General features: G+C 43.2%; 1 protein-coding gene across 23 annotated transcripts in view; it reads right to left on the bottom strand.

The window, feature by feature from the left end:
- Positions 1-12,701, bottom strand: part of Map4 (microtubule associated protein 4) — a 148,237-nt gene extending 135,536 nt beyond the window's left edge. For 21 of the 23 annotated variants that reach the window (XM_076917905.1, XM_034483635.2, XM_034483636.2 and 18 more), the window contains exon 1: positions 12,195-12,701. The gene's annotated coding sequence lies outside the window, so the exon portion shown is untranslated. The remainder of the gene's footprint in view (positions 1-12,194) is intronic. The other 2 variants (XM_034483646.1, XM_034483647.2) reach the window with 2 other exon arrangements.
- Positions 12,702-14,799: the final 2,098 nt, after the last annotated feature.

The raw sequence follows: 14,799 nt of genomic DNA, 5'->3' as shown, positions 1-14,799 counted from the left end.
TGAGATCCACAAAGTGGAGATAAAAAGAAAGAACTAAATCCTGCAAGTTGTTCTCCAGACTCTATACACACACCATGATAGGCAGCCATACAGGCACAAATGCATAGAAACAGGCACACACAAACAAAATGAAATTTTTAATCTGAATACATTTCTCCAAAGATTATACACAAATTGTTGATAAGCAGTTTAGTCATAAGGAAAATCAAAACCAAAATCCTGAGATACTGCTTTATACCCACTAGGATGGCTGTAATCAGAAAAACAAGGTTCTATGAGAAATGTGAGAACTGGCACCTTCATACACTGTTATAGGATTACAAAGGGCACTTGTAAAAGGAAAGCTTGGCATTTTCTCAAAAGGTTAAACACAGTGGGCCTGGCGGTGCTGGTGCACGCCTTTAATCCCAGCACTTGGGAGGCAGAGGCAGGTGGGTTTCTGAGTTCAAGGCCAGCCTGGTCTACAGAGTGAGTTCCAGGACAGCCAGGACTACACAGAGAAACCCTGTCTGGGGGAAAAAAAAACAAAAAACAAAAAACAAAAACAAAAAAAAAAAAAACCAACAACAACAAAAAAGGTTAAACACAGTGACCATATGACCAAAATGAAAGCCAAGCAAGGCTGTTCACACCTGTAATCTCAGTTACTCATGAGGCTAAAGTAACTGACTGTACTGGGTTTTGTAACAAGAATATACTTAGGGGAGGGGGGAAAACACTTTATACAAAAACATAAGCATACAAAGTGTCCAATAACATCAGTATTCATATTAGCCAAAAAGTTTAAAAAAAAAAAAAAGGGACAATTTTTTTTTATTTTTCTTAAATAGAAACAACCCTTATGCCTATTTATGGACAAACGAATTAACATAACAAAAAAGCCACATAATATAGTTGTATTTGGGCATAAAATGAACGCATGCTATGCACAACATGGATGAACCTGAAGTATTGTACTAGTTGACACAAAATCCCATTTACTGTATGGATTTTTTATATAATAATATACATGCAGAATATCACCAGGAAGACTAGGGGTGGGATGAATGGAGACCAACTGCTTGCTAATGGGTATGGGGTTTCTTTGTGGGATGATGAAAATGTTCTGGAATTAGGTAGTAGAGATGGTTACAGAATATTGTGAATGCACCAATACCCACCAAATTATATGATTTTAAATGGTGAGGGGTTTTTTTTTGTTGTTGTTGTTGTTGTTGTTTTGTTTTGTTTTTTGTTTTTTGAGACAGTGTTTCTCTGTGTAGCCCTGGCTGTCCTGGAACTCACTCTGTAGACCAGGCTGGCCTCGAACTCAGAAATCCACCTGCCTCTGCCTCCCAAGTGCTGGGATTAAAGGCATGGGTCACCACTGCCCAGCTGGGCATAGATTTTTATTAATTTAATAAAAATTAAATATTTTTATTCTCTCATATATTACATCCCCACTGAAGTTCCCCTTCCCTCCCCTTTCCCCAGATCCACCCCCTGTCCTTCACCTCTCACATGCCCTCAGGCCTCCCAGGAACATCAACCAAACGCTGCATAATAAACATAAGACCAGGCACATACCATCACATCAAGGCTGGACAAGGCAATCCAGGAGGAGGAGGAGGAGGAAGAAGGTCCCACAAGTAGGCAAAAGAGCCAGGCCAACCTCCTTGTCCCCATTGTTAGGATACTACACAAGAACACTATGCTACTCAGCCATCACATACATGCAGAAGACCTAGGACAGACCCTACAGGCTCCCTGATCTCTGCAAGTCAGCTGACTCTGTGGGTTAAATACTGAGTTTTAGAGCTATCTTCATTGCATCTTCATTTTTTAATGTCAAATGACAAATCTGTGAAGACACAGCAATGGAAACCTGAGGAGTACTTGTCCCAGACTAAGATCAAAAGTGACCAAAACCACCGTTCTAGCCAGGCAAGGGTCAAGACAGAATGCCACAAGTTTGAAGCTACACTGGGATGGATGGATGGATGGATGGATGGATGGATGGATAGATAGATAGATAGATAGATAGATAGATAGATAGATAGACAGACAGACAGACAGACAAGAGAGAGGGAGAGAGAGCTCGAAAGTGAGCAAGCTATAAGACTGTTCCAAAACACACTAACACGGAGACTGCAGAAATGGCTCAGCAGTTAGGAGCACTTGTTCTTGCAAAGGACCCCATCTGATTTCCAGCACCCCTACACGAGATTCCTATCAATCACCCATAACCCCAGTTCCAAGGGATCTAACACCTTCTTCAGTATTCCCTGAGCACCAGACTCATACACATGACGCACATACATACATACATACATACATACATGCAGGCAAAACCAGTCATGCATGTTAAATAAATCTTTTTTTAATTTAAACACAAACATAAAAATGTTTCCTAAAGACCAGCATACTTCAGCAGGTAAAGGTGCTTACCACACAAACCAGACAACTGAGTTGAATCCCCAGAGCCTATGACAGAAGGGGAAAAATCAATACTTGATGTTCATGTTTTCTCTCCCTCTCCTCTCTCCGCCACCCTCTCCACTTTGCTTTCTCTCTCACATACACACACCTCATACTAAGTCCTCTTTACCTAAACCTCCTCCCTTAAACTCAAAAATCACCTACCTGCCACCCAAAACAATACTAACTGGCCCAATTAAACATTCTTCCTATAAGAAAATGACTCAGGGCTTTCCTATATCCTCTAAAGGTGGTTCTATTCATGAAGAAAAAAAAAAAAATAGGTTAAGCCAAATGACCTGTCTGATCAAAACTTTCAAATAGTTTATAATAAAATGGAGTTCAGAAATCACCATCAAAAAGAAGACACCGTTTCTTAGTGATGTCTACCCTCTACCCTTGTCCATCTCACTTATTCTCAATTTCCTCTAAACTTTTCTTGCTCTAGAATATACATATTCTCTTTAAAAATGGGGAAGGGCATTAATTAGGTAGATGATATAACTAGTATTCCACATCTTGTCACAGTAAAGAATCAAGACAGGTAGGACAGCCAGGGCTACACAAAGAAACCCTGTCTCGAAAAATCAAAAAAGAATCAAGACAGGTATGGTGGTGCATACTTGTAAATCCCTTAGAGTCTGAGGGAAAAAATAAAACTTCAAGACTAGCTTAAGCTAAATACCAAGACTCTGTCTCAAAATACTACAAATACACACATACACAAAATTCACATCTACCATTAAAAGATCTAGCTATGTGGGGCAGGGATGGAACACACACCTTTAATACCAAAACTCAGGAAGCAGAGACCAGTGGATTTCTCAGAGTTCTAGGCCAGCCTAGTGAGAGCCAGGGATATACAAAGAAACCCAGCCTTGAAAAACAAAAATCTGAAAAATCCCAGTTCGGACCAAGCCAACTAAATAAGTATAGCTCTCACCTCTTATCAAATAAGCTTTCTGCAATCAATGGGGACTATTACAGAGCGCAACCCCTACTCCTAAGGGTCAGAAAAATCAAGGAAGAGGTTAAAAATAAACAGCCAGAAGATCAAGATGCCTGCTGCCAAACATCCTCTGAACATGACAGGGAAGCTGTATCCATGAAATGCAACCATATGGTTGCCTAGACAATACCTGTACAGTGACAGTGACAACACATTCCAACATGAATGAGGAAATTTCACAAGTTCCTACGCCTAGATGAAGAGCTATAAGCAATCAATGGTTGCTGTGATCAGTTTTCTGTAGGAAAATAAGCCCCCTAAACTAAATCACAAGAATTCAACCTTAAATGGACTCAGCAGGGTGGGTGTGTGTGTGTGTGTGTGTGTGTGTGTGTGTGTGTGTGTTTGGCATGAGAAGAGTTTGAGTGAGAGGAAGAAAAACAAAAATAATTTCAATACAATAACTCATATATGAAACTCTCAAAATAAAATTTTAAACTAAAAAATATGATTTAATTCCTTAGGACAATGAACACAACGTGGTAAAGAATGTAAGAGTGTAAAGAGTCAAATGGCTCAGTGTTAGCAGAATGGTCCAGCTGTTAAGTCTAGGCTGATGGTCATCAGGAACATCAGAAACTCTGAACAAGGAGGCAAAGGTCAGGCCTTATCAGGCCATGATCCAATCATAGTCTGGGGTGTTTGTTTGTTTGTTTGTTTTTTCCTGAGACTGAGTCTCACTACATATCCCTGGCTGGCCTAAGAACTCCAGATGCAGAGCCTGGAACTCAAGAGATCTGCCTACCTATCTCCCCAATTTTGGGATTAAAGGTATGCCACACCATACCACACATTATTTTCTAGGTTTTTTGAGACTGGGTATTACTCTAGCTGGTGTGGGACTTGCTAGCTAGTTCAAGTTGACCTCAACGTTGCACCCATCTTCCCACCCTGACCTCTGTGCTGAAGCTACAGGTATGAAGCACATGGCTGGTTTTCATCATTGACTGACCTTGTGATGTTTAAGCATACTGTCACGGAGATATTTAAGTGACTGATGCTTACTCACAGAAAGGGAAAAGCAAGTTAAACAAGCATCAGCCCCAGACTTAGGAAAATGGCAAAATATGTCCTCCCATCTCATCCATTTAGTCTCACTGCACTGACAAGGCCAACTGGCATCAGTATCATGCACCATAAAGCAGCAAGATGGAGATGCAGCACAATTTTCAGAAGTCACTTTTCCCTTCCACCACAAAGGCTCTAGGGATCAAATCAAATTTACTCACTGAGCTATTTCACAGGCCCCTTTTTGTATTTTTCTTTTAAGATTTAGTTGGCTTTACTTTATGTCTGAGTGGTTTGCCTGCATGTTTAACTTATATGCCTGGTGCCCACAAGAAGGCGTCAGGTCCCCTGAAACTAGAGTTACAGATGGGTGTGTAAGCAGCCAGGTGAGTGCTGAAAACAAAAGCTAGGTCGTTTGCAGCAACAGCAAATGTTCTTATCCACTGAGACATTTCTCCAACCCCTTTTGTGTTTTGTTTTGTTTTTTTAATAGAGACCAGGTTTCAAACATACCAGGTTGGCCTGTAATATACCCCATAACTGATGACGATGAACTTCAGATCCTCTTGCTAGGATCATAGATGTGTCCTGTTAAGCCAGATTTATTGAGCGCTGCAAATTTATTCCTGCATAGTAGGCAAGGACTCTACCGAGCTACATCTCAGTCCTGGTATTCTTTCTCTAAAAATGTAAAACATCTATATAAATAAAATGTTTCAGTGGAGTAGGGAAAATCAAAACACAAATACAGAAAACCACTAAAGGACAAAGATGTGGCTTCATACAATTTCTAAACAACAAAACAAAAAAGAGAAAAGAGGTAACGCAAGTATAAAAGTAGGAAGAAGGCTGAGAGGTGGTGGGTCAGCACTTAAAAGCACTGTTGCTATTGCATAAGACCTGGGTTTGATTCTGAGGACCCACAAGACAGCTCAGGAACTACCTGTAACTACAGTCCTAGGGGATCCAACATCTTACAGGAGCCCCACACATGCAGGCAAAATACTCAAATGAGTAAAAATAAATCTAACTAAAATGAAGAAAAAAAGGAAAAGGAAATATCAAGAAAAACAGAACTTGCAGACTGGGGATTATACTTCAGTAGTAAAATGCTTGCCCATAATGCCCAAGGCCCCAGGTTTTATCCCCAGTACACAAATAAACAAGTGAAAGAACAAACTCTGAAAAGAGTGATATAGACTTTTATGTCAGCAAATTGGCCTTCAAATCCTGAGCTCAAGCAATTCTCCCACCTCAGCCTCCAGTGCCTGGGACCACCTACACAATAATTCACCATTTCCATAACAAATAATTAACAAAACATCTGGATCAAACAATATTTATCAAACTGACAAACTGCAGCATGCACAGGATAATGTTCAACATAGCAAATAGTTTATAAACTGTATTTGAAGAAAGGTAGAGGTCAATTATTTGGTCTGGAAAATAAAAAAAGAACTTTAGTTTGTTTATATTTTCAAGATAGGATTTCTCTGTGTAGCCCTGGCTATCCTGGATCTCACACTTCACTCTGTAGCCCAGGATTTCTTCAAACTCAGAAATCTGCCTGCCTCTGCTTCCCAAGAGCCAGTATTAAAGGCATGTGCCACCACAGCCGGGCAAAAAAGGAAGAACTTTTAAGTAGGATAAAATAAGTAAAATACTGGTCTACAGAGTGAGTTCCAGGACAGCCAGGGCTACACAGAGAAACCCTGTCTCAAAAAAAAAAAAAAAAGTAAAATAAGTGTCATTGAATAGCTATAAAATGAATTTTGGAGCTACACAAAATAAAAATAATTGCAGATGGGAAAAAAAATCAGAGCCACTAAGCTAAAAGGAAAGCCAGTTCAGGGAGAGCACACCTTTAATGCCAGTGCTTGGAAGAGGCAGGAGGCCAGCCTGATCTATATATACAGCAAGTTCCAGGACAGCCAGGGCTACAGGAAAACTCAAAAAACAAACAAACAAACAAAAGAAACAAACAGGAAGAGAAAGAGAGAGAGAGAGAAAGAAAGAGAGAGAGAGAGAGAGAGAGAGAGGGAGGGGGAGGGGGGAAGGAGAGAAGAGTTATCAAAAAAACTTTTGAAAATGAAGAGCTGGTGAGATGGCTCAGCAAGTAAAGGTCCTTGAGGCCTAATGTGTCCTATGAACTGTACATGAAACTTATGATACTTGAGCACCCGTATACATAGACATACACAAAATAAAAGGATTGAATTGGAGCCAGCAGCTGTGAAGCTACTATCTTGAGAGATACCTGCATAAAACTGTTCAACACAAAACATCTAAAATTAAAAGCAACATCTTATAGAGACAAAGAAACTGGAGTGATGAGCCATGTGAGCCAGATAGGGGTTTCCAGATTAACCTAGGGTCATAAGACCCTACCTGTTACAGTAAATCTCTGACCCATAAAAGTCCAGTCAAGGAAAACACAACTCAATTAATTACAAATGTATGCTGCACGCCTAGATTGGGCAGATTGGCAGTTGAGGAATGACAGAAGATGAAGAAGATCATGACCTAGAAAACTGCACGTTGTAAGAGATCTCATAGCTGGGGAATAGAGTAGTTCAATGGTAAATCTGCCCAATCTAGGCGTGCAGCATACATTTGTAATTGAGTTGTGTTTTCCTTGACTGGACTTCTATGGGTCAGAGATTTACCACAACACCTACCTTTCTCAGGAAAGAAAAGGGGCGGGGGGGGGGGGGGGGTTGGAGATGGCTGAGAAGAATGCATAGTTTTATCTTTTCTCTCTGGTGTGTGTGTGTGTGTGTGTGTGTGTGTGTGTGTGTGTACACATTTGGATGTGTGAATGTGAGCACAGGAATGCAAAGATATGAGTATGTTAGAGAACAACTTCAGGTATGCTTTCTACCTTGTTTGAGACAGGGTCCATTGTCTTTTGGGTTTTTGTTTATTTGTTTGTTCTGTTTTTCTGGGAGTTGTTACAGTAATTTCCAACTCCAATAAGCCCATATTAAAAAACACAATCAGCTATTTAAAAGCTATGTGCCGCCAGGCGGTGGTAGCACACGCCTTTAATCCCAGCACTTAGGAGGCAGAGGCAGGCGGATTTCTGAGTTAGCCTGGTCTACAGAGTGAGTTCCAGGACAGCCAGGACTACACAGAGAAACCCTGTCTCGGAAAAAAATAAATAAATAAATAAATAAATAAATAAATAAATAAAAGCTATGTGCCTAAACTGGGCAGACCTAGCACTGTAATGAACTTACTCGCCAGCTATGAGACCCTTTGCTACTGCAGTTTCTCCTGGCCACCTGGTCTTGCTCAACTCTTCTATAAATCTAAAATTATTTCAAAATAAAAGACTTTTTAAGCTGCATTTCTTGCAGAGTGTGGTAACATGTGTCAGTATTTCCAACACCTTAAGTTGTTTAATGGAAACAGAAGCCTGGCTGTGGTGGTATACACCTTTAATCCTAGCACTTTAGAGGCAGAGGCAGATCTGGTTCAGGTTTGAAAAGATCTTGTCTACATAGTGAGTTCCAGGACACCCAGGATTACACAGAGAAACCCTGTTTTAAGGGGAAAAAAAAAAAAAAAAAAAAAAAAGCCAGGCAGTGGTGGTGCACACCTTTAGTCCCAGCACTTGGGAGGCTGAGGCAGGCGGATTTCTGAGTTCCAGGCCAGCCTGGTCTACAGAGTAACCCTGTCTCGAAAAATAAAAACAAAACAAAACAAAAAAAAAGTGAAACAGAAGGATCTGGAGTCAAGGCCAGTCTTTGCTACATAGGTTAATAATGTTTCAAAAAACAAAAGGCTTTTGCCACTATAAAAGGAAGAAAGTAATGGCAGGCTCCGTAGCATGTGCCTCCACTGTCAGCACCTGGGAAGTAGAGGCAGCACCATCATGAGGCCAGTTTAAGCCATAATGAGATACCACCTCAGAAAAAGGGTGGGGAAAGGTTACATCTACTTCTCATTTCTGATTTTCTTGTATTTAATAGAAAATCAAAACTTATACATTAACTACCTATTCTTAACATTAAAAAAAAAAATGAGATTGGGAATACAGCTGAGCAGCAAAGCTTTCCCCTACCTTGTGCAAAGTTTCAACCCTTGAACTGGGTGTAGTATTCCATGACTTCAAAACCAGCCAGGGGTACAAATATAACAAGACCCTGTCTCCATAATAATAATCCACAGTTTGAAATTATCAATTACAAAGGTGTACAGTCAAAACTGAATCACCAAATTTGAAAGCAAAGTTAGGAAGAACCAATTCTCTAACTAAAGCTAAGCTATCTACCAAATACCTATAATAAGCTATAATACCAAAGCTGAATGCTGAGATATAATTGTGATATTCCCAGGCAAGAAGATGGCTTGAGTCTAGGAACTTTAGACCAGCCTGGGCAACACAATATCCCAATCTCAGTGGAAAAAAGAAAATCCAGGTGCTTCCTTCAGCAAACAATGGAAAATGACTTTAATATAAAATGTAGCCTTATTTGTTTATTTGAGATTTTAGCACAGGCACACTTTAAACATATAAATAATTTGTTTTCAAACCTGGAAAATGGAGAATATTGGGAACATACACCAAGCTGGGTACAGTAGCATATGCCTATAATCATAGCATTTGAAAAGCTGAAGCACAGCCAGGCAGTGGTGGCGCACACCTTTAATCCTAGCACTCAGGAGGCAGAAGCAGGTGGATCTCCCAGTTCTAGGCCAATCTGGTCTACAGAGTTCCAGGATAGCTAAGGCTACACAGACAAACCCTGTCTTGGGGGTGGGGGTGGGGGTGGGGGGTGGGGGGTGGGGGTTAATAGATGTACACACATTGGTGGTGTATGCTTTTAATCTAAGGCAGCAGGTAAATCTCTGAATTCAATGCCAGCCTGGTCTACAAATGGAGTTCTAGAATAGCCAGGGCTCAAAAAAGAACAAAAGAACAAAAAAAAAACAAAAAAAAAAAAAAAAAGGAATAAGGATGATGAGGACTGCTGTGATCTCAATTGAGGACAGGCTAGACTACACAGTAAAATTCCAGACCAGCCTTGACTACAGAATAAACCTTGTCTCAAAAGACTACAAAACAGGAGCATGGAAATGGCTCAGAGGTTAAGACCAATTGTTGCTCTAGCAGAGGGCCCGGGGTTGGTTCCCAACACTCACATAGTAGCTCAGAGACATTCCTGTCTTAAGGGATCCTACCCCCTTCCCCTTCTCCTTACTTCCATGGGTACTAAACACAGTGCACAGAGTCACAGAGGCAAAACACTCATGCATAAAATAAATAAACCTAAAATAAATTTTTAAAAAATTATACAAGGGCTAGAGAGATGGCTCAGCGGTTAAGAGCACTGACTGCTCTTCCAGAGGTCCTGAGTTCAATTCCCAGCAACCACATGGTGGCTCACAACCATCTGTAATGGGATCTGATGCCCTCTTCTGGTGTGTATGAAGAGAACGATAGTGTCCTCATATACATAAAATAAATCAGTCTTTAATATATATATATATATATGTCTCTAGAGGCAGAGGCGACTCTGTGGGTCCAAGGACAGCCAGAGCTGTCTCTGACGCAAAAAAACAAGATGTAATAATAGTGGGAAGACCTGATGTCTCAGCAGATAAAAGCACTTGCTGCCAAGCCTGAATTTGAGTTCAATACCCAAACCCCACATGGTAAATAGAGACTGACTCCCAAAGTTGTCCTCTGATCTCCACACTCACACACACACACTCACACTCAAAGTAAAGGAAAAAAAATAAGTAAATAAAATGCAATAAGAGACACACCCTTGCATTTTCCAACTTTAGTGAGTGTACATGTTGTTACCATTACATAGGAAAAGGTCAATTTACTAAGCTTCAATAGCTTGATTAAAATATCCCTGAGAACATTCACTGCCCTCATTCCAATACTATAATCAACTGCTTTACTGATTAGGCTACCAAGAACAATGAAGGTGTTTTGGGCCAGTGGATAATTAAGTCCAATTGTTTACAAAGCATCAGAACTTTGAACACGAACTGGAACCCGACTCATAAATCTCTGCTGAGTTTGTTTCCCTTCAGTATATTCGCTTTCGTTTAAAAAGCCCCTAGAAGATGGTAGGTACTAGCTCAAAAAAGCAGTATCTTTAATTACTTTAAGTGTAAAAGGAGATTATGACTGAAAAAAAATATCACCTTTTAAACAAAGTGGTTGGGCCATCAATCTCCATCAATTGAAAAACCATGAACACGCTCCCCAAAGTGGAGAAAAAGTTACAAAGTTGCAAGTACCTGGTGCATGATACAGACAGATGGAGTCTCTTGCTTAGCAACTGCAATGTTGTCTACAAAACACTCAGCCTGTCATAGTTAGGGCATGACAACTGTTCACCCTAAATCCATGTGCTCAGCTTGGATTCAGGATTGATTTATAAAAATAGCTGCTGCTGTTGTTGGTCTTTGAATCTCTGCGCTGATGACTGGGCAGTGTTACCCTATAGGCCTAGAGCAGCTGTATTTCCCTCACCACACCCATCGCTCTGCCTACCCAGGCAAGCTGCCGGCAACCGCCCCCCTCCCGCTTGTCACCCTCCCGCTCCCCCAACTCTGCACCATACTATTCTCCCTCCTCCTGGGCTGAGTGAGCAAATTACAAGCACAAATATCCCCTGATGCAATGCCACAACCATCCCTGGGAAAGAGCAGAGGCAGTTGCCAAAAGCGCAGCAGTAGGAAAATGGGCGGGAGACAAACACAGGGAGCAAGAAACACTGCGGAGGCCCTGGGGAGAAATTCTGTAACTGGACCAGCGGAGGGAAAGGAGAAAGGGAGATTCCAGCAAAAAGCTGGGTAACACTAATCTTTCCTGAGAAGTACAGGCTACAACCCCGCTCCGGGAGTGGGGCGAGTTCTGGATTCCTAAAACACAAACCTATGGGCAAACCAGCCTCTTCCCCTAAAGCACCAAATGCATTTAATCTACACAAACCCAGAGATAAGCAAAACTCTCAAATACGCCCAGGAGGCAATCTCAAGTAAACTTGAGTTCCAGCTGTAACAGTCCAAAAAGAGCTCGTCCCATGTGCTAAATAAACCACAATCTCTGCTCTGAGTAACGTTTCCGACGGCCACTGGTCCCTATGTTTCCGGACTCCGCACACTTAGCGTGACCCCTTTGCATTCCCGAAGCCAGACAGTAGATGTGCGTCAGTTCCCAAACTGTGCGGGGCCCACGCACTCAAGGGCTCGAGTTGGCTTCTCCAGATCACCCCTCGGCCCCACCCATAACCCCCAGACAGGACACGCGGAGCTCGCCTCAGTTCCCACATCCACTGACGCCCCTCCTGAAGCCTGGAGAAACGACCCCGGCGACCTTCTGCATCCCGAACCCCACCCAGGGGCCCAGGCTGTAGTCGACCCTCGGTGCCGGGGCTCAGCACATGCCCACCCTGAGGCAAGCCCCTCGGCTCCACAACCTCAGTAGCCCTGAAACAAAATCTCTGGGCCCGTCTCGCCCACTACAGTCCCCTCAGAAGGCGCCTCGGAGACTCCGAAGGTCACGGCAGCAGGCCCCCCACCAGGCCCCCTCACGCAGCCACCCCGGCGTCCCGTAGGCGGACAGCCACCGCCCTTCCCTGCCTCAGGCGCGACCTGCGGGGTCCCCGGCGGCCACTGCGAGAACCTAGGCCAGAGTCTCCCGGGATAGTGAAGAGGCCGACCCTCGGATCCCGATCACACCCGCACCTACCCGCCGCCGCCGAGCCCAAGCCGGAGCCGCAGGAAGCCGGGAGAGGGCAGAGAGGAGCCGGGAGCAACCGGGAGGAGCCGCAGGAGCCACAGAGCTAGCCGGAGGGGCGGGGCACAGGGAGGTGGCCGCTTCCTCGTCGCCCTCTTGAAGGCCGGCACGAAGGCGGAGCGTCCTCGCCGTCAGCGGGTGCCGCGCCAACCAATGGGCGCCACCGAAGGGCGGGCCGAGGCGCCGCGAACCAATCCACGCCAGCCCCTGCTCCACGACCTCTCCGTGGAAGCGGCACGAGCGGCGGACCGTTGGCGAAGCGCGCGTCGGGGGTCTAGAGTGCGGCCTCCCGCCCGCGGATGCCTCAGCGAATGGCGAGCCTCAGGCCGCCTCCGCCGTTCTGAGATGGCCGCCGCTTCCTTTTCCAGCAGAGAGGATGCTAGTGTCAGGCGCACGCGGCGTGCGTGCGGGTGGGCCTGAATGAGCCCCGCCGGCCCTGACTGGTGGGCTCTATGATGTAATCTGGGAGGGGCGCGGGGCGGGGCCTTGGGCTCGCTGCCAACCCTGACTGGGAGCGGAGGGTGCAACTCAGATCCGCTGCCTGAAACGTGGCTGGATCAAGTTGAGAAGGGACGTTGTTGATTGCAAAACTGATTATATAGTTGGACGTGTATTTAGTAACTTAAATAATTTCATGTTTCTTTTAGTTTTTTTTTTTTCAACGTAGTTACTTGAAAACTTAAGGATCACCTTTGTTCACTTTTTGGTTTTTGACAGTGTCTCACACCACAGCGCAGGCTGGTCTGAAATTCACTTTGTATCACCCACCTGCCTCAGAGTAATGGCAGTGCCTCAGCCTCCCGAATGCTGAGATTACAAATTTGAGCCGCCATACCCAGCTAAAATTACCTCCTCCTACTCTCCTCTCTCCTCCCTCCCCCGGCCCTTCCTCTCTCTCTAGGATGTCACTACGATTCACATTATATTGTCTGTGCATAGTACTGGTCCAGAAGAAATAGTGATACCCAAACTTTTTGAGTGCTTACTCCATGACCCACATATGTAACACTCTTGATCATCACAAGAGCCCTACATGGTTACTAAATATATCCTCATTCCCTTTGTAGTTTTGGTTGTCAGCCTCACCTTTAACAGTTTAACTGTCTCTCCAGCCCTCATCATTCTCATTATATTAGCCGACAAGTTTAGTAACACCACAATGTCAACCAGCCAGTATTTGGCTAGTGGGGCTTTAACTTCAGTAGCCAGGTGCTAGGATTATAAACTCAGTCACATAAGGGTTACCAGAAAACCTTGGTAACAATATGCCTGAGCTTTTGTAGCCTTGGGAAAGGTAAGCCTCAGTTTCCTCATTTATGAAAATTAGATAATAGTCACTCTCAATAAAGTTACTAATAGGATGCCAGTGGTAAAATACCATATTCCCTGTGAAGTCTCAGTATGGCTAAACCATGTAAACTGTGGAAGACTTCTAAAACTTTCTGTATCAATATTGTGTAACAGTTTCCTCCAAGATTGGAACTTTCCATTAAGCAGAAAGGCCATTAAGCAAACAACTCAAAATAACTTCAGGAAGGCCCTGAAACCAACCAGATTTACAAGGCTCCTTCCTGCCAGAGATCAGCATCCCTCTCAGAAGAGCAGAGCTAAGCTGCAAAGAAGACTCTCAGAAGAACAAAAGTTGCAGACTCTTGAGACCACACCAGCTGCCTGAAAGAAGCAGAAACCAGCCAAACTCCCTTGGAAGAGGTTTAGACCAGACTCAGTTGGAAAGGATGCTCTCCAACCTATTGAGTGGCCTGAAGGCTATGCAGTATGCCCCAAGTTTCCCAGCTTTTGTGAGTTGTCACCAGTGTTGAGGTGGTCCTTGGTGATGCAGCTGTCTTTGAGTCATTTCTGCTACTGTAAGTAGTCCCTCATAGTTCTTCATATCACTGTAAGTAACCCCAATAAAACTAATTGGTTCACCAAGTTGGGCTTTGGTTTGTCATGAGTTCCCTCTATGGAGTAAGTGGACCTCTGTGTTGCATCTCCCCCAAGAAGTTTTGTCACACAATACTCATTTATTTGAACTGTAAATGGAGATGATGATAATGGGATCCATATTAATAACTGTCCTAAAGTGCATACATCATATCTTAGCATTTAGTATACACATAGTTTACTACTAAAACCATAGTAACTGGAGAGTGGTTAAGAGCACTGACTGGTTTTCTAGAGGTCCTGAGTTCAATTCCCAGTAACCACATGGTGGCTCACAACCATCTGTAATGGAATTTAATGCCCTTTTCTGAAGACAGCTACAACATACTCATATAAATTAAATATTTTGTTAAAATCATAATAACTAATCTAATGTAGCAAAGCATACCTTTAATCCCAGCACTTGGGAGGCAGAGGCAGACAAATTTCTGGGAGCTCACATTCAACCTGATTTACATAGCTTGTTCCATGCTAGCCAGATAGATGGTAAGATAAAAAAAAAAATAAAAAATAATTTAAAAAACTTAAGAGAGCAAAAGAATGCTCTGACATCATGTGCTGAGGCAATTGGATATCAAATTTGAGGTCAGCTTGGCCACCTAAGTTCAAGACC

This window comes from Arvicanthis niloticus, chromosome 21 (assembly GCF_011762505.2).
Source record: "Arvicanthis niloticus isolate mArvNil1 chromosome 21, mArvNil1.pat.X, whole genome shotgun sequence".
Lineage (NCBI taxonomy): Eukaryota > Metazoa > Chordata > Mammalia > Rodentia > Muridae > Arvicanthis > Arvicanthis niloticus.
Note: the sequence above shows the minus strand (reverse complement) of the source record. Positions and strands in the feature narration are given on the sequence as shown.